Source organism: Geospiza fortis, unplaced genomic scaffold, assembly GCF_000277835.1.
Source record: "Geospiza fortis unplaced genomic scaffold, GeoFor_1.0 scaffold162, whole genome shotgun sequence".
In the NCBI taxonomy this organism is placed as follows: Eukaryota; Metazoa; Chordata; class Aves; order Passeriformes; family Thraupidae; genus Geospiza; species Geospiza fortis.
Window position 1 is genome coordinate 679,732 of NW_005054316.1, and position 21,035 is coordinate 700,766.

A 21,035-nucleotide genomic window follows, 5' to 3' on the forward strand; every position below is an offset into this window, starting at 1 on the left:
GGGTAGCTCAGCTGGAAAGGAGAGGTGCCTGTCAAAGTAATTAAAATGAGAAGAAGCCATCTATCTGAGACTTCAGCTTTTAAACACTGGCCAACCTCCTCCCAAAATGTAATTATAAAAAAAAAAAGACAAGTGAAAACAGGCTTAAGCATTGCTGAAATCATACCTCCAAGCTAGTCTCTCAATAAATATTTTGGGAAGTTCACGAACAGAAGGATTATTGTGACTGTGGTGGTGTGAGTGGGAGGAATTTACCCTCCACAACTCAACCAACTGCATCAATGATGATAAAACAGCCCTTGAGGGCAGTGAGCTTACTGCACTGGCTCCATGTTGATAAAGTTTTACAAGAATTTTTTTTTTGTTTAAGTATATGTAGAGTAGGCTCATAGCACTAGTTCTCAGGAAAAAATGAATTTTCATTTGCAAGGATTTAATAATTAGGCAATTCTGTTTTACGAGGCTAAATATGCTGCTTCAGTACAATGTGTATCCTGTAGCAACATATGACTAACAAAAAGCAATTGAGACTTGGGTTTTTGAAAACTACTAATGCTATAGTGCATCACATGTTCCTTTTGACTTCTGTGGGAAGATGTTATTTGTGAGAATACATTTAAACAAACAACTCTTGCTTGGCTAGATGAAGGTTAAAGGGACTGGAAAGGATGCAGCAATTATCCGAAAGCATGAAGGGTGTGTAAACACCAAGGGGAAAGCCAGATTGCAGAAGAAAGCTCAAGAGGGTGTAACTCAGGGCAATGAGATAAATACATGTGTTTTTAAGCCCTGAAATACCGGCTCATTAAACAATGACATTATTTGTGTATACAAACTGGTCATTTTGGTCATTGTTGTGTGTCACTGAGGACAGAATATGTGAGAGGGAATTAAAAGGAATGAAAAAAGTAGCTACATTACTGAGGGGAATATAAGAGAGAGCAGTAGTAACCCCATGTCTTAGGGACAAGCCAAGTGACTTTATGGATACTCTGCATATTTGCTGTCCCTACCATTGAAGAAGCAGCAGCAGGGATGGGTGGTGAGCACACAAGGCTTTGGGTTAGATACAATCCATGACTTAATTTCACATGACTCGCAGCTCCATGAATTATTTTGGGTGGTTTTAATGGATGATTCTAAGGGGTATGCTATCTGAGCAATCGCCTAGAAGTCTGAAAAGCCTATGCGGCCCTTAGGTTTCCCATGGTAACACATGAGGCATTTAGGGAATACATAAGCACACAGTAAAAAGACAATTTTCATTACTCACCAAATTTCAAGGGTGTATATAGAAATCTAAAACTCCCAGAGATAAAAATTATTCTCTTATTGTATATTGTTATTTATGTATTATATTTGTATATGTAAATTGCATGTGCAGACAGATCTAAGAAAAGATTGCCTTTTGATTTGTCAAAAAGACAAATTCCTTACCTCCTAAAAGCATTCTTCAAATGTTGTGATACCTTTTAACTCCTAGCATTTTCCAAATACATACTAATAGATATGGACTTCTTATGAATAGAAAGGAAATATAATTATCCTCTTGGATAGTTACTTAAATCAGTTTTCAGTGTACAATACATGATTTAAACATATGCTTTCTATTGCCAGTACTTGCCTAGCTAGTGTTTATGTTTGTCTGCAAACAGAAAATTATTCAAATGACCCCCCAACATGCACAGTATTATCCTGATCTGTAAATAGATTCCAGCAAGGGAGAAACAGGCTTTAAATATTTTAGCTCCCATTTCCCAAAGTGTGTATGTACACAAGTAACAAAGGTTAAATAGCCAGATTGTTTTATATGGATGCATGAGAAAGGACTATAAAAGGCTTCAGGTATGATAGAAAATTCAGGACAGTGTCAAAGGGCTAAACATTATTAGAGTACTTAGTGAGCCTGGTGGTTTCAAATAAGCTTAACCTGCTCATTTTCATCCAAGAATGCCCAGGCTTGGCTTCAAGATACAAGGATTTTGGCAGTAATAATGACTGCTGTCTCCATCTCTTGTTCTCACTCCTGTGCCATGGTTATTATAAATGAGGGCTCATGAAGAAGAGAGTTCAAGAAGGCTAAGGGAGGGCAAGCACAGGGCTGGAAAAACACACAAATGAATTATATAAGGTTTCTTTTTCTACCCTATTATCCTGTTAGAGTTTTAAACAGCCAAATGGATTTGACAAGAATTAATTTTGTCAAATCAATCTAATTTCCTACTTTGGAGGATAACTGGTAGTGGATAAGAAGTAGCAGCAGCTGGAATACATATTGAATTTAATAAGGTTTCTACTTTATACAACACAGCTGATACCATTATAAGGTGGTATACAACTGCTTGAAAGAAACACTTTCAGAGATTAGTTTTCAGTGGTTGGCACCAAAGGGAAAAAATATATTGAGTGAGGTTGTGCAGGGATCTCTTTTTCAATATTTTAATTAACAGGTTGGCCAGTAGAATAGAGAATATGCTCATTAAATTTACAGATGACAGACAGCGAGAGTGCTTGAAAATAGCTCCTGAATGTGCATCCAAAAAAGTCATCTTGCTACAGAAAAGCAAGAGAATACCCAGTACAGCCAGTAGGCTACAGAACCACCTGCAAGACGTAGCAACCTGTGCCCTGCTCACCAAGCCCAACCTGTCAGCTGGAGTTCTGGGTTGTGTTTTGACCCAGTGTGCCCTAGATGTCAAGACTGACACAGACTAATGAGAGAAAATGTAGAAGACAATCACATAAATTAGATGATTACAAGCAGAGATTGAAAGAATGAGGATGCTCTATCCAAGACAAAAGAAGACTGCCAGAGAATAGGATAATAATTTTCAAATATGTAAAACCTTTCCTTCACTAAGAAAAACAAACTTCTCTATCTCTTGGGGATAGGGCAAGAATGAACAGGTTTAATTGCAGCTGGGGCAGTGTTCAGTTAAACACTAGAAAAAGCTTTCTAACTGCAATTCATAAAAGTAATGGAATTGATTGCCTGGGGTCAGTGTGGTGCCTTCATCACTGTCTAACCTGTTCTAGAGAGCCTCCCAACATTCCATTATTTCAGTACAACGGATTCTGCTCTGGGGCTTGGAACTGGCTAAATAACCTCTTAAGATTTCTCCTTTTTTTTTAATAAATAGTTTTTGTATTTTAATTCTTTAAACCAGACTGTGGAAGCAGCCAGCACTTACTCCAAAGGAGTCTGAATGACACTCATGCCAAAAGGCCAAGACACAGTGCTGCAAGTTAGAATTAGAGTTTACAGGTATCAAGAATCCACAAAGGACATTGAAGTGCTTTGCATGACAGTGCCACAGAAACAACCATTGTCACCTGGAGAACGGGAGTATTTTTATACAGGCTATTTGTAAATCCTATAGTTTTGCTCCTGAACTGAAGATCTATCCCAGAGTTTGCAACCACCTGGCCTGCTTTCAATATTAACATTTGCACAAGATGTTTGAGAGGCTGCGGCAGCATGTAACTGATATGACTGGGGATGGCAGTTGCCAGAGGGACAGGCTGCTGCACAAGGAAGCCAAGAATCTCAAACTCATTACGCTTCATAAGAGTAATTCTAAAAATTACAGCTGCTCGTGGGCAAGAGGTTGGTTTGTTCATTTATACTCCAACTGAAATGCATTAAATACTTGTTTGGATATTCCTATCCCTCTTGGTCATATCCAGTGCCAACCACTATTAATTACAGCTACCTTTCTGAAAGTGAAATCATCATCTGCTTTCTCCAAAGAGGCAATTGCTGGGGAAACATATGTATCTTTCAGGATTTAAATGCTGGAAGCACATTGCCAGTGTGGTTTTCTTGTGTACACCAGACCTGCCAGGGAGCATACAACCTTCAGGTGAGGTTACACTTGAAACAGTTACTACATGTTTTTTGTGAGACATACATGTGTGCAAGAACTGAGCATGATGGTGGCATGTTAAGATTAGCAAAAATAATTGGGACGTATTTTCTTCTCTGAGACCTTCTCACCCACCAGCCTTTTGGAAAGAGGACCTCCACCACTTCTGGAATCCCCAAACTGGACATTTGCAAAAACCCTCCTTCAGAAATCTGAAGTGGGAAGGAGGCACAGAGGGATGTGTGCATTCACACATCTCCAGAGACAGCATTTCACAGACATCTTTGTAGTTTTTAGCATACTCAGTTATGTCTGTTATGGGATTTCACAGGCAGTGCTGCTATTTCTATTAAAATTCATGCACACAATAGCATCTGTGGCTGTACCTAATACAATGTATGGTAGACAAGTCAACAGCAAGTGACCAATCAGCCAAAATGGCAAATTCAGCACCAAGGAGGTATGAATTCCCAAGAGGTTTCACAGGCCAGTTAGTGAGTTACCACTCTCACTCTTCATCCAGCAGTGAGTTAAAGAAACTGCTCCTAAGGAAAAAAGTGCTGAAACTCCAAGGCCCACACTTTCCAAGGCAGGATGCATGGAGAGTGTAAGGTTCTGTCAATTAGATACAACACTAAAATGGCATACCATCTGCTCTACAAATGTCATAGAGCTCCATGGCACCTATCTGGGGAAGAAAAAAACCCACCAAACATAAAAGAGCAAGAGTTTACCACAGATTTATATACTTATGTGAAACAAAGGCCTCTTTGTGCTAGAGCTTTCTGAAGCAAAAGTACTTCAGAAAAGTTTGGATTTTTTTTCCATAGTATTTTCATAGTATTACATTTCCATAGTATTTTATATCAGAATGTGAAAACAAAAGAAATCCTTTCCACACTTTAGCCATACCACAAAAGTCAGAGTCAGTATTGTTATAATTTTGAAGGTGTAAAAACTATAGCTAAAGACTCCACTGACAGGAAAACACTCCCTCCTCTCAAGTATAAATTTTGCAAGAAGAATTAAGTTGAGAGCTTACACTTTATGTATCTCATTTCCTCTCCAGAAGGGTCTAAACACATTTGTAGTAAATTCTAAATTTACATATTGCAAAAGGTACAGTGCCAATCAGAATTCACCCACTCATTTCTCTGGAAACAAGCAGTGCAAAGGAACAGCAAGAAGTTTCCTTTCTCCTTCAATGTCCAGGCAGGGTTCTCCCAGTTGCACTGAGCAGACAGAAATCCCAGCACTCCCTTCCTGCAGCCTCTCAGCATGTATGCTTGCTTTAAAATTTGCACAAAACAGAAAATTGGCGTTGACATGGATACAAAGTTGTGACAGTGGTCACAAGGGTTCTTGCCTGAGGCAAGAGACGAGAATGTTGACTCCATGTTCAGAAGGCTTGATTTATTATTTTATTATAAATATATATAACTATACTAAAAAGAAATAGAAGGAAAGGTTTCTTCAGAAGACTAGCTAAGCTAAGAATAGAATAGGAAAGAAAGATAACAAAAGTAGCTAGCTTGGACAGAGAGCGAGAGCCAGCTCTGCCGTGAGTGGTCACCAGATGTAAATATCTACAGGAGACCATTCACAGATCCACCTGTTGCATTCCACAGCAGCAGATAACCATTGTTTACATTCTGTTTCTGAGGCCTCGGCTTCTCAGATGGAAAAATCCTAAAGAAAGGATTTTTCATAAAGAGATGTCTGCGACACAAAGTTTGACCAAAGCTTGTGAAAAGAGCTTTTTTCTCCCTTGGTATGACTATCTTCTCTGGTAAAACCTGAACTCAATATAAAATCATCAGTGGTTGGACTTTATCATAGCTGAAAATTACCCTGGCAGCTGTAAAAGATAGTTCCCTCTTTTCAAAGCAACTTGCCCAAACTGCTACGATGCCAGCCACCCAGAAGTCAAGATACTATAATTCTTGCACTAATAATGAGTGACAGTGTTACCAAAATTAGAGTTACCAAAGTCAGAGGAACATATGAAGTAAAATGGAAGCTTTTGTCTACACAGAAGGTTCTGAAAAGTCTAGAAATAAACAGTGCAGGAATAAATACAGAAGTCAGAAATTAGGAGTAGTGGGACCAGTTGTTGGAATCCTAGTTACTGAGAATTCTAGATTTTCTGTGCAGACAGGCACTGCAGAGAAGACTGAAAATTTTTTGTGACAAATGTTTGCCCAAATGGATCTCCTATGTTGTTTCACTTTCTAAGATGTTTTGCTACCTCTTCTAGTATTACTTAATATGCATTGAGTGTTTATTACAGAAGCATCACCTAAAGAACATGATCTGTCATAATACAAAACATTGCTTACAGATTAAAAGCATTTTCACACTACATCTGAGTCAGAAATAGAGGGTGAAGATGCACAAAGTTAAAGTTATCTGCTATGAGAAACACAGCAATTAAGTAACTGAGCCAAAAAGGAAATTGGGGTCTTCCAAAGTTGTAGTCCAGGGCACTGCCAACTGGACCATGCTATGTGTACTCGTTGTGCTGTAAATAATCATGCACCAGTACAGGCGGCACATCACATGCTCCATGACTCTAGGAAAGCAAAGATATTTTAGGAAATTATCTATTTTGTTGTGCAACATTTATACAATGAAGCAAAAGAGAAATAAACCTGCTAAAAAAACTACAGCAACAGGAGAAAATAAGCAGCTGAAAGGAGACACTCTTGTAAATAGGAAGGGGAAGTGGGAAGCACATGCTGGAAAGTAGTAATTCTGTACTATATACGGCATGCAAAAATGCAGTTTCAAAAGATACAGAAATATTGAATATTTTTGAAGTCTTTTTGCAAGGAACCTTGATTCATTAGAACTAAAAGTATTATAGTTGGGAGAATTTTATCAGCACCATGATCATTGCGGAGGGTAGCATAGCAACAGCTATATTTCAATTGTATTTTCCATGTAAAGCTATACTAATGAGAATTATAGAAGTAGTGGATGCTACATCATAGGGACCCATGGTCATAATTTACTAACACTGTACTGAAGATGAAGAATCAGAGGATTTAACTACAACTACACTAACCTAGGTTTATATGATTTACAGTGATATCTCTTCATTTCAGGCACTCGCATCTTTCTGGATTTTATGTTCTTCCATAATGAAAACTACATGGTGATATGGTGAAAGGGGGGAATGAGAAATGAGACATTTAGAATAATCTAGATCCTGAAAGCCTTTCCAGATCATCACCACTGGAATAAAATGACTGCTTTTGAAACCTCTGCTGCTAATCTTTGCTGCTTAAATAGATAGTGGATGCTTCCTCTTGTTTACTAGCAGTAATGCAGGTAACAAACATGTGAATTCACCACTAATTCCTAACAGATTGTATCTGAAGCTGTGGTTTTCTGCTTGTGGTTCATGTATTTCTGAGACCTCATTCAGTATCATAATGAAGTCCTTATAAAGTCATTAGAAAAATTTCTTAAGTTTTTAATAGTCTTAAATTCACCACACTGATTTGCATCTCTGCCTAAACATCTTCAGGAATACAGAAAAGTTGCAAATCACTTTTGCTGCTGAGAGTTTGAAACGAACTAGAAAATTTACGGTGTCAGATGGATGGTTAAACACACAGGGAATGCCATTTAACAAAAAGTACTAATGGTAGCCACAGCTAATCCATGGAAAGTGTTGCAAGCAAAAAGTACCTGGGATAATTGCTTATTCTGGGTCAGTTCAGTAATCAGTTCTCGTGGCAAAGTTCAAGAAGTCAGGTGACTAAGTAGCACAGAGGCCCTCAAATACACATACACTGCACTAAACTGTGTCTTTAAAGTATAGAGGAAGGAGCAATCAAGTAGTAGAAGTGGCCACAATATTTTCAAGGAAATGACAAACACTTTTAAGATGTCACAAGATTTTTCTCCCAAGTTTTTTTTAAAAACTGCTTAGAAGTTTGTTTCCCTTGGTTAGCATCTTGATTTTCTTCCCTCGCTGTTGTTTACTCTTCAATTTATCAGGAGCCCAGGCATTCCCTGCCTGTGTGGCAAGTGCTTCTGCTCCTCTTCAGGTGCTCAGGCACCTCTGTGACCTCCTGCCATGAAGAGTTCTGGTCTCTTTCAGGAAGGATGGAAAGCTTCTCTTACTTCATAAAACAGAACAGGAAATGCATAAAAACAAACCCATGTTGTCCTAGTGACAGTAGGACAAATTTGGACAATAACTGGACTAAGCAAGAAGGTGCAGGGGCTGCCTCAGCATCACCTTAGACCCTATCAACTTGAGTAAAACACCAGGCAGAGAGGGGCACACATGGACATGATGGGGCTGCACACACAGGCTGTGCAGAGGACACTGCCAAGAATGCTTTGACTTCTTTGATCATGGAATAATGGCTTCATGACAGATTCCCCACTATTCTGCTGTTATCCATCTAGTGAAGAAAGACAGAAAACAAAGTTTTCTAAGAACTAAATTCTCCCCTCTCAACTAAAACAATACAGACTAACAGTAAAAACCCAGGCAGATTATTGGAAAAAGGAAAAAAAAAGAGCACAAACTATGAAGAGGGGAAAAGAGATACTGGAGTTCACTGTAAAGTCACAAAAGGGACAAGAACTAATAGCAAACTCTGGTCATCATATTAAAAGCCTGTGTGCTAATAAAATAGCCATGAAGAATAAACCAGAACAACTGGATGTCTTATTGTTAAAAAAGGTAAGATATTTAACTGGCACAAGAGAAACTTTCTTGGAATTCACACAACTGAATTACTAATGTAGAAAATGTACAGCTTGTTTGGGAATGATAGGCAGGGGAGAGGCCTGTGGTTGTATTTCAGAGGTAACCTAAACTCATCCCAAACTCAGAAAGACAGAGCAGAAAGCCCAGTTAGTCTGAGGTCATTAAAAAGGGAGGAAAGTAACAAAGGTTCTGATACTGTTCAACACCTACTTCAGGTGACTACATCAGGCATAAAGCAGGCTGAATAAAGATTTTTCCTCAATAGTATCACACACAGCAGAACCTGCTGGTAAGCAGAAAGACCTAACTACCCAAAAGCTGCTGAAACACAAACACCACAGGCCACTAAGCATATCTTTGATATGTGAGAGGAAGTGGTCATGGCAGATGTGGTTTGAGCATTAAACAGGTAGAGAAACTGAGTCCTCTCACACCCAGAGAGGTCACCAGAGCAGTCTGGGTTGATGCAGGCTCACCAGCCCCTTGCAGGGCTGCCCCACACTGGCACCCTGGTCCACACTGCCTCTGCCCTCCAGCTGTCATTGCCATGGACAGCAAAATTCTCCTCCACACAGGTCTGGAGAGGTCAGTAGCACAGATCCAGGCACAACAGTGCAGAAGACAGAGAAATTGCAAGTAAATGTTTATCTCTATGGGCCAAAAGTAGGTTTCACAGGGGCCCCACTGACCTTTCAGTGTGACCTAAATTCGCAGCAAAAAGTGTGAAAAGAAAGACACATACTATTTTGTAAACACATGAAGATTTTGAGGTCACTCACCTTTGTGAGCAACTTTGTAAATTACTGTCAAATAAAGTCAACTTTTTTTCAATAATACACCTTACAGATGTCACCCTGATTTTTTAAGATTTTCTAAGCCTTCTGATGTTTACATTCTTGTAATGAACTTTCTCACACACTCTCTGTAAATAACTCATTTTTTTGCATTCTTTTATGGAGGAGGAAAAATTTGATGGACTGTGGGTTTGTCCAGTGCCATTGGAGAGGTGGCACTTTCACCCTCCAATCCACTGTCACTTTTGGAAAACTATAAATGTTGGAGTCAGATAATAAACTTCCCTTTTTTCTTCACCTTCAGAGCAGTGGTGTGTGCTTGTGTTCTTTCATGTCCCATAGCGACATACAAATAAGAAGGAAACAACAAAGATATAGCTCCATTTTTATGTGGTTCCCAATGCTGCTTCACATGGCACATTCATGAAGAGCAGGATCTACATGAAACTGTGCAGGACAGGGAAACCACATCAAAAAGTACTTGCTAGTAGTTCCCCATCAAACTGGAAAGATGCATGAAGACATTTGCACACTAGTCAATATTCTTACAGCGTACTTGTTTAGGAACTGTTCACATTTTGACTCTTGCGACCAAGACATCCATTTTGAGGCCCTTCTGGGGCCTCAATGATCATCCTCTCCAGATCATGGTGCTCAGCAGAAATCTGCAAGAAGTGCCTGAGCCTGCAGAGGACAGCAGAAAGCACTAAAAACCCTGAGTAAGAGAGGACCATGTCTGTTGATGATGATGATGTAACCTGATTTCTGAGTTTTCAGACTTCAGAAAGCTAGAAGGAGCTGTGGGAATAACAGAGAGCAGATTAGGTACACAGATGGATATGGAAATTGGAGAAATGGGCTAAGACAAAGGGGAAAGCGGCATGCAAAAAGGACATATTGTTGCAAAATACTTCACTTGGGAAGAAATAAGTTAGGAGGATGAGCAGGGGATGGGAGACAGCTGGCCCTGCGGCAGTTCTCACAAAAGGATCTGCAGGCTTCAGGCTGAGCATGAGTCAACTTTCCAGCTGTCATAGAAAAGTAACCATGAAATAAAGATTTATTAACAGATAGCACATAAAATAAATCTTTTGCTCTCCTCAGCATTTCAAGACCTCCATCATCTGGGCTATGAGACTCATTCCTAACACTGCACTTCAAAAAAATCTCAAGCAGTTATGAAGAGTCCAGAGGAGAACATCTTAAATAACCTAGAGGTCCAGTTATTAGGTCTACAAAACATGTCCTTCTAAAAAACCAATTGCATGGGAGTTACCACTAGCTCAGTTGGAAGACCTTCAACCCAAGAATTTATGACAGCTGACATTTCCTTGCCCCTCTACAGGAAGTTACAGATGCTTTTTTTATATAGAAATGGAGAGGAAAGAAATTTTTAGTCCTTTTGATTTTATAGTGCATGAAAATACAATTTCAGCATTTTTCAAATACTGAAAAAATCCACTGAGCATAAAAGGAAACAAAAAATATATTGGGGGAGAATTGCTTACAGGAGATCCTCATTATTCAGGAAGCCTAACCTAAACTTAAGCAGCTGAGATGAAGAATTCTGCCTATTTACAACAGTCTATAGCAGGAAGAAAATTGAAAGCATTAAAGATGCTCTTCATATTTTTGAAGAACCATAGAATAAGATCCAGTTTATTTGATTTTATTATTATACCTTAAAATAGACAATCTTCACTTAAGAGATCCTCCCTCCACAGTGATACCTTCTTACAAGATATTTGAAGTGGTGTACTTCAAACTCATTTAAAACCAGATGTATAGCAGCACTACAATATATTTTACTTTTTTTTTACTTTGTCTACTTTCTCCTTTCAGAGGAATACACATTTAGATTCAGTCCTCTTCTTTTTTATTTAAAATTCTTATGTAACAGAATATGTGAGATGATCAGCTTGTGGAAAGCCACTTATTTAGTTGGAACAGGGGTCTCTGTAGGAACTTTAAAAATAATTTAATTCAGGCCTACACATAATTTGAAGAATTAAGAATCTTAAGATCAATTTTATACCATCTATTATAAAGCATATACTGTAAAGTAAAGTACACTGGATACTTTCAAAATTTTAGCATTTATTTTGCTGAAGTATAGTCTGAATTTTTTTGAAGTTTAAGTTACAACTGGCTTATACAAAAGGCACTGCCATTAAAAGTGACAAGTCCTCATGTCAATGCCAGCAAAGAACCATACTACCATAAGCTTTCACACACAGAAAGTTTGTAAGTCATGTAAAAGTTCCAACTGAAAACCAAACTGATTTGCTGATTTTAGTTCCCTAAAGGCCTTTGGTTTGACACCTAATTTAATTGCCAGAGACTGAGAAGTGAATATTCTGTTGTATTGTGCTCTGAGATCTTACAGCTCAGCATGTTGCTAACATCCGTGCATCATTGGAAACATTGGATGCCCCCAGGCACGTTTTTTCACATCTTGACTGCATTTTCTCAACTGAATTGCCCCCACCCATTTGGCAGACAAAAGGCTCAGAGGTATGCTCTGATTCAAAGGCTTTACTTTGTAAGGGAAAGTCACTCTTAATTGAGATTTCATTTCTTGTGTCATCCCTGGGGAGTACTAACAGCTTCAGCCACCCAATGAATCACTGAAGTTTTTTTTTATGTTCTCCCATACGGGTGCCCTGAACAGAAAATTAGAGCTAAACAAAGTGAACACATAGGAGCAACATTCAGTCTCTCTTGCCTCTAAAACAATGTCAATAGGTGACTACTTAGAAGATGTAGCAAATGGAAAACAACCTGAATTCAAGAAGGAAGTTTTCACTAATACTTAGAGAGAGATAACAATACTCTGCATGACTTACTTTCGATCCATATCCTACTTCTCAAAATTTGTATTTATCACTCTCTTTCCTTTAAATTTAAACATTCCTCACATTCATATTTATCCACAAATTTCATTCTAAGGGATAAATCAAATGTATAAACCAACGCCTAAATCTTACCTGTAATATTAACTGTCTAATTTAATTTCTTGCCTTTTGTCTAAGAGGACAGGAAGCAGCAGAACTGTAATGCTTCTGTTTCTCAGCTGAAACCAGTTTGACAGTAATATTCAATGTCAGGAACTACTAAATTCAGCTATAATTAACTGTATGATAGATTTCTAAAAGGCATCAATGTAGTCTATAGTTTGAAGATACAACGTAGAAATATATGGAGCGATCTCAGTGACTTACCATCTGACACTGATGAACTGCAACTGCCTTGGCAGGAATTAAGTTAATTCTTCTTTACAGCCTAGACTATTCTCCAAAGCCTCTGTGCCACTCACTTCTCCATCAACATCCAGACACAGAAAGGGCAAAAAACCCTATCAGCCATCAAAGCAGTACTTCATACTCCAGATGAAAAGCATCAGCAAGCCAAGCAGTCCCATTCCTGAGGAAGAGCCATGTGTTCTAAAAATGCTGGGTAACCACTCCTTAAAATACAAAAAAGTAAATTGACAGGCACATAAGAAGGCTCACAGGAGCTGAGCCAAAGTCCTTGCTGACTCCCCCAGCGCTACACTTTAAACAAAGGCAGAGCCACCCAGCTCCAGTTATCTGGCTGCAGCCCCCCCCCTTTGAAAACACCTTCTTCCTTTCCTGCTAGACATGTGTCACTTCCAGCACCACGTGCTGCTAACACCGATGTGACAGGTCTGTGCCTGGAACACATGGGCTCTCCAGCCTGAGAAGGGAGCAGCCAGCCCTGCTCCCCAGCAGCACTCCAGCATCACCCTGAGGGTACCCTTCACCCGGAGACTGCAGCCTTGGCCCAGCCCAGGCTGGTCCCTTCACAGCTTCCCCTCCAGACTAGACCAACCCGAGTTCTGCTGCTTATGAAAACGGCTGATAAGGATTGTACCACAAATTTGTTGCAGCCCTCTGAATCTTATCTAGGACTAAAAACAGCAGAAGCTTTGTAGCTACACAAATGAAAGTGAGCTTGGAATGCAGAAAGCAAGTAAATGTGTCGAAAACTGTGTGACTTATTCCTATGTACACATACACAGAAAAATTTCTCTTAGGCACATGCCCACACACACTCATAAAAGATTTGAAATGTTAGGCCTTTAGCAAGATCCCTGTATATAGTTTTCTAAAACACCTTTTTAGCTCTGTTTGGAGTCAAATTAAAAAACCAACGTGGCCTATAATATAAAGACATATCTCTACCAGTTCAAAAGGGGAAAAGTGATTCTGACATGGAGTGTCACATGTAAAATCCCACCACACAACTGTAAGTCAGTGATGCTCTCATACTTCATCCTTTCATGTTAAAATGTTTTGATGTCCTTCTTAGAAGAGCAAAAATGGCATTGCTGTTTTGAAGTACCAGAAAACCACTTTCTACAGATGATGGTGACTATGATGATTTTAAATAATTGTCCCACACCCCATTAGTTGCATAAGCCCACCTTATCAACTCCGCAATTCCTGCATTTGCAAAGCAAAGCTGTGCTCTAGCAGCAGCTCTTCCCAGCTGCTATAGGTGACCTTTTTATCTCCAGCTATTAAACTGGGCAATTCTGGAGGGTCTGGTTCTGCTACACTCCTACAAGGACAAAGAGGGCCTGACCTCAGTATTACAGGGACAAACAGCACAGGCTACAACTGCACAACATCCCAACCCCACCAACCATCCCTGCTGCTGTGGGAAGAGGAACCAGGGTGAGATTAGGTGAGATGCATACTACAAACAGCCATCCTAACAGTCCAGGCCAGGGATTTACACCCACATTTACACTGAGTGGCAATGGCCTTGTGGCCAAAGTGAACAGGAGCAGCCTAAGCCCATCCAAGCACAACACCAACTGTCCATGGCAGGCAAGAGACAGAAGCAACAGGGAAAGGACAGCATGTGGGATGAGGGGGGAGGAGGGCTGGGGGCTGAGCCCAGGAGCTGAGGGTCCCTGGCAGAAACAAAATGGGAAGGAAGCAGGAAACAAGCTGTTGCCTCTTCTCAGGGCTTAATTTCAAGTCTTGTGAATCTCCTGTTTTCATTAAAAGAAAAGGAAACCCCCTTGTTTACTCCTTCTGGTATCAGAGAAAGAGATTAAAGCGAACTAACTTTAAATTCTTCCATATGCCTCCACATGGTTTAAAATTTAGAAAGTAAATCTGAAGACTTTACCAATCTATTTTTAACCTCATGATTCAGTCTGATTCAAGTATTCAAATGCTTGTATATAGTCACAAAGGGACTAAATCCTTCTTAACAAGACTTCCATATGCTTTGTATGTTTGTGAACTCTATAAATGTTTAATGACAAATATCCAATTAAAAATGAGCATGCATTCACAAGCCTGGTACAACTACCCCACACAAGGAAATCTATAGCATAAAAAGGACAAAAAGAACTGTAGGCACTGCACTCCATCTTATTTGTATGGCAGTGTCAGACAGAACCAATTTTCAGTTTTCAAGTTGATCTATTTCCCCACTGAAAGCAAAGTTTCACAACCTCTGCTGAATAGCCACAACATCAGAAAGAAAAGGCTTAAGCTTCCAAATTTTACATAACAGTAGGAAGTAAGGCAGGGAACTACCTTTGGCTGACTGTCACACCTTATATTCATTGAAAATAACAAATGCATAATGAGAAATTCCCCAGAAAATTGTATTGCTATCAGTCTTGGGTAGTGCACTGCTGAAGGCAGTCTTATTGCATATGCTGCCTCTACTATGAATCAGGCAATAAAAACATGGGGAGAAAGGGACTGGACTTCTCCCAGTGCCACACAAGAACTTCCTGCAGCTTACCATGGTCCCCACGCCACCAAGCCTATATGTATGCTGTGTCCTCCTAGTGTGGACTTCTCTAACACCTCCAGGTGTCATAGCATAAGCCACAGCACACGTTGCAGTTGAGACAGGCACAATACACAGAGCATCAACATACAATTTCAGAAAGCTTCAATCCATACAGAGTAACACCTTACCACTTCAGAAGGCTTCAAGCATTGGCCCACACACAGGAACATCACACACCAGGCTGCAAGCATTAACCTTTCTTGTTCTTTAGCCCAACCTTTTATACCCTTCACATTCATGCATTGCACCTGTGTGCCCTCTGTTCCCTTTGGTGATTGGTCAGGGCACCTGGGCACCCCAGGTCTCATTGCCTTCAATGCTGCTCACCTGCTTCTCACAGCTGTGGTCCATTGGGGATGAGGCTCAGCCACAGCCCCACTCCGAATTACCACAGTGTGCCTGATCCAGGTAGCTGGGTCTGTGAGCATGAGGCATTAACTCATACGTGACCCTTTTCCTCCTGTTGTGCCTCCATTCCTTGACACTCACTGGTTACCACAGTCTGCTCTAGATAAATTATTTGTGTGTTCCCTTATGTTCCCCATCTACACTTCCTGACCAGGACATTTTAATGCCCTCCTGTAGCAGACTGTGTGTCTGCTCCCATATGCCCCTCTTGCTGGATGCCTTTGTGAGCTCACTTCCTCATTTTTCCATGTCTCTCAAAGACTTTTTAATTGCATCTGACTTGCCTACCAGAGTGCTTCATGCCTCCTCCTCCTCTCAGGCACTCTTCTCCTTGCTGCTTCTCTGCTCCATTTTCCCACCTCCTGCTGCAAGAGAGAGGAGAGAGGCATTCCTTGGCATCCAGGCACTGACTTCATAAACTGTATCAAGAGACTAAGTGGGGAAGATGTTTGCTGGTTGCCATTAATGGATATGATTCTCAATCATTTATTCATTTATCTGCCAATAAAGTTAGTGTGTTTCTATTACCTGTCAATAATGGAGAAGTATGCTGTGGTTCCCCTTAATTCCTCCACTGTCAGTTTGTTTGCTTCAGGCCAAATCCCCCAATTATTTAAGACCATAAATTGACTTTGTCATGCAATGTTTATGCCTTTAAACAAAATCTATGCATTGTTTATGTATTTAAACATAAACATAAATGCATTAAATGTTAAATGCATTTAAACAATCCTGCAATGTTTAAATGCTACAGATGTGTAAACAGAAATGGTCTAGTGGAATGAAAGACCTTCCAGGCTGCCCAGATAAGTTGAGGTTTACACAGTCTTGAAAAGTGGAATAAGGATTTATGCTGTATGTCCCTCTTGCGCAGGGCTTCCCTGCAGCCATGCTTCTCCCCCCCCCCCCCCCCAGGGAATGCTCCAGAAGACTTCCTTGGCCAGGTGAGGAGGTTACCATGCAGATAAGACAAAATTCTTACCCCTTGGCAGGGAGTTTGTGTACTTTCAGGTGCGTGTAACTCCATATTCTTTTGATGTATCTTTGTGAAACATCCCCACCCTTGATACTTCAGCAAGCCCAAGGACTGCCTGCTTTTCAGGCATAGCCAGGCTCTGCTGGAGTAAGGCAGAAAAGGCTATCTCCCAAAATCCATCTTGGCTTTTCTGTGTCCAGAATATAGTATGGATTTCCAGTCCAAATGACCAGAAAGGGCTCCAAATTCATCTGATGCAAATTTTTGAAGCTTTACTGAGTTAGGGTTGCAACAAACTGCTGTCTGAAATTCTTGACAGCTTCATGCACCTTTCCACCCTTCTGACCTTGGGCTCCTGCCAGAAGCCCTCGCCTGGGACAGTCAGGGCAGAATCCAGCCTGGCAGCCTGCCACAGACAGGGCTCCCTGCTCAGAGTGCCCAGGAGCAGCAGTGTGCATCCTTGCCGCAGCCCGCCCAACATCCTGCTGCCTAAACCTCACCTAGGGCTGAAAAGGAGAGGGCATTAATACACAGATGCTATTGGTATGACTCTGAGCCGCACTGGCCAGCTAAGGAAAACTCTGTACAGTGAGTGATCAATGGATTAGTCTTGGTAAGTGATTGGTTATGGATTCCTGGTTATTGGTCTGCATAGCAGTCCTGGGTGAATAAATCACAGCAGCATGTCAAACTTTAATGCTCGACTGCTTTAAGAATACAGCTGGGTTCAGGGACCTGGTTTCAAAATCGTTCCAATTTGTAGCGCCAACAGAACCTTAAGAATATCCTATAGGCAAGCACAAGCCCCAGGCCGTCTCATTTGTATTATTCCTTGTTCTGCTTTCTCTTTCTTTTTAAATAAGGAACAATACAATGAATGACAACTCAAATTCAGAGTCATGCTGTCAGGAAGAATAATAGACCTATTCTGTACAAAAATGCCTGTATTGTTGGTTTGTTTACTTCATCTGTTCCATGGCCATGCTGCTGTCAGAGCTCTGGAGACAAAGCCCCAGCTCTGAGACTGCTTCTGGGTGCTGGGCAGGGAGATCTTTTCCCTCTGCTGCTTTTACCAGGGTGACAGCAGCAGTGCACCCCACCCATCCTCATAAGCAACACTGAGGGTGGGAGCTGTGAGATAAATCAGAGACATCCAGGCTTCCCATTAAATCCAGCCCTACTACTAAGATCCAGTATCTCAATGGCACATGGGGATTTATAGGCAAAAAGCCTATTAAGCATGCAAGGGAGTTAGGCATGGCTAGTACAGCTCTGCGCATCTGTGAAGAGGGTTTAAAGCTCAGTGTCTTTCACTGGAAGGGCGTCTCCAGAACTACACTCTGCTGCGTGTCACCCCAGTAATGACAAATACACTGTCGGAACATCTCTGTTAGATCGATGACAAGGAGGGGGTTTTAGAGAGTCCCAGTTCAAATAAGTAACTTGACCAAAATAGTCTGTTCCCATACAGCTATACCAACCACAATCTGCTAGAAACTTTCTCGAGAAAAAAATAGAGGATAACAGTACTACATAAAATCTAAACAAGGAACAAAGTAAGAAAACAAAGGCAATGGGTAAAGGAAGGAGTAGATTGCACAACCTACAAAGAAAGATTCAGCATGGTGGGGTGACATGCATATTAATGGCTGTCTGTTTTTGTGGGATCTGATCTCTTTTTAGATCTATTTTTAAGCAGTTTTCTCAGCTTCTGGAATTATAGTTAAATAAAGAAAAATTCCAGTCGTGGGTTACCAAACTACGAGAAAAATAATTATATCTGACCGTCAAGTTAAAGCCCAGAATGGAGAAAGCAATTTCTCAATCTCGGAGCAGCCTATAGAAGAAACAATCCTGCTACTTAATTCCGGCAAGTTTTAAAAAAGACATTCCCATTCCGGTTAAGCAGTCTAAGTTTCTTAAAGAAATAGTGTCACAGCAGGCCATTTTGATTAAAACAGGAATGAGTGCATTTTCATTATGAATTTCTTAAATTGCCAAGAGAAAGTCTAAATCTCACCCTCCACCCCCCCAAACAAATCCCCCACCCAGCACTGAAGAATCAGCTGTGCTGCTGCCACATTTGTGATACAGCATGTCAATACAGCAGAGGGAGATGATCCCTCTGCAACACAGAGCCTAACACAGAGGAGCTGTAAACAAGGCGGGGACCGAAAACAAAAACACCAAACATTTTGATGGCAATTCGATTTAGTTGAGCCAGCTTCATGCAATGTTAATTTAATTCGGGGTTACAAAAATATGCTCTCATGTGAAGTATTTTCAAATGCCTGCAACAATGTTAGTGTGAAAAATTCTTTAACTCATCCAGTTCATTCCAGACGATGTTTCCTGCCAGCTACATTCACCACAAATGCTGTCTGGTAAATAGCAGCTGCAAAGGAAGGATAAGGATGCCAGGGTACACTTCAGTAAACACTCATTCTCAGTGGCTCACTATATCCTGGGCCAAGCAAGCTAATACACATTCACAGCCATGTGCAAAAATCCTCAAACTTTGCTTTCGCCACTTCGCGAAGGTAAGGACAGTAGATGAAGGGCATGCCCACACTCAGTGCCGCCTTTGTGGGCAGGAGCTTTGCGGGAAGCGAGGCGCAGCCCGGGCCAGGCCAGGCCAGGCAGGGGCTGTGGCTGCGGAGCTGCACGCACCGCGGTGGGCACGCTTCCCTGCCACCCATCCCGGGCTCCTCGGGCTCTGCACTGCCTTCCCACTCGCAGCGCTGCTCAGGAATTACACCTAGCTGTTCTCATGCCTCTTCTTGTTTGCTCACCCAGCCCGTCTTGTTTTCTGAAGCCAACACCTTTCCCCACCGGCTGCCAGGCGCAGGGAGGAAGCGGGTGCGGGCCGCGCTGTGCCACAGCCAGGCTGGCTCAGCACAAACCCCTTGGCAGCGCCATAAAGCCACCTGTGAAGGATAAGGCTGCTGTTGAGCAACACTTCCCCTAGATCCTGCCCAGAAGAGGCTCCCCAGGGAGAATGGCTGGAGCCGGACAAGCTGCGATGACCGATCTGGGAGACTACTGCAGGCGCCAGAAAGCAGAGGGAGAGCCAGGGTTTCCAGGAGCCACACCTGCGGGGATAAACACACACGCAGGGCAGGCTGCTCTCCCTGGGGACCAGATTGCTGCCTGCTGGCGTCACTGCCGCCCCGCCAGGGGTTATCGGTCTCGCAAAGGCACTAAGGAAACTGCCGGTGTGAATGGCCCTAATCTGCTTCGGGTGCAGCCCCTGATAACCCGGGGAGCGGCCCGGCAAACAGGAGGCTTGTCCAGCACCACAGGGAGTCGAGGGAAAACTGCTTTTCATCAGTATAGAGGATGCAAAAGAGCAGGATCGATCCATGTGCCGATGCCAAGTTATTCTAGAGCTACAGTGAGCAAGGGCCCCATACAGCACTCGCTTAAGAGCATAGGTACATCCCCCCTCCGCAGTGGTTTTAGTGACCCCGATTCATACAGGAGCCAGCTGAGGGATGCTAACAGGCCTGCAGCGCCATCCAGGAGCTCATTCACCCCGCATTGCTACTGACTGTATGCTGCTGAAACCTCCCCTGCCTTCTCCCTGGCCTCTCCAGTTATACAATTGTTTCCCAAGGTGGCCGCATGTAAATTTGTTTGATTACCCAGGCAGTGAGCATGTTAGGAGGACTTGCCTGCAAAGAGAAGAGACAGAAAAGGTAAAAAGAAATATCATCATCAGAAAGTAATATGACAGCTTCTGTCACACAGAAGGAGACAGCTTGGAGTGGCTGGAAGGCCTGGTCTGTCACAGTAACAGAGTAATAAAAAGAAATTTTAAAAATTAAAAAAATATGAAAAAATTAAAAAATAATAAAAATTCTGTTGCTGCTTTCTTCCTCTCCTCCCATCTCTCCCCCTCCCCCCGCCCCCCCCCCCCAAAAAAAAAAAAAAAAAGAGGGGTCCAGAAGCAGACAGACCAGCAACACTTCTAGAAACTCACAGGGAAAAGAGCACACCTAACCTTTTATCACTGCATGCCTATAACCAAGTGAACTAAACAACTAAACAGGGGAAGAACAATCATTCAAAACTGACTATTCCAACTTGACAGACTTTTTTTTCAGAAAATCCTGGTACATCAAACCTAATGTTGAGTAAACCTTAGCTCCACCCTCCCAGCAATAGTCTTGGAAAATAAATGGGAGGTGCCAAAATAAGACCCCGTCATTGCTAGTGCAGCACCAGTGCCTGTTTGGGCTGAGGTACCCTGGTCATCATTACTGCACTCCATTAATTAAACCACCCAAACTCATACTAAAGAAATCACTTTAGCAGTGATAGCCATAGTCATCCCTGGCTCTGCTTGAATAGTACCTTATGACAGATACTTTAAAAGCAATTGACAGCAGCTCTGGAAATAAGAGCAAACTTTC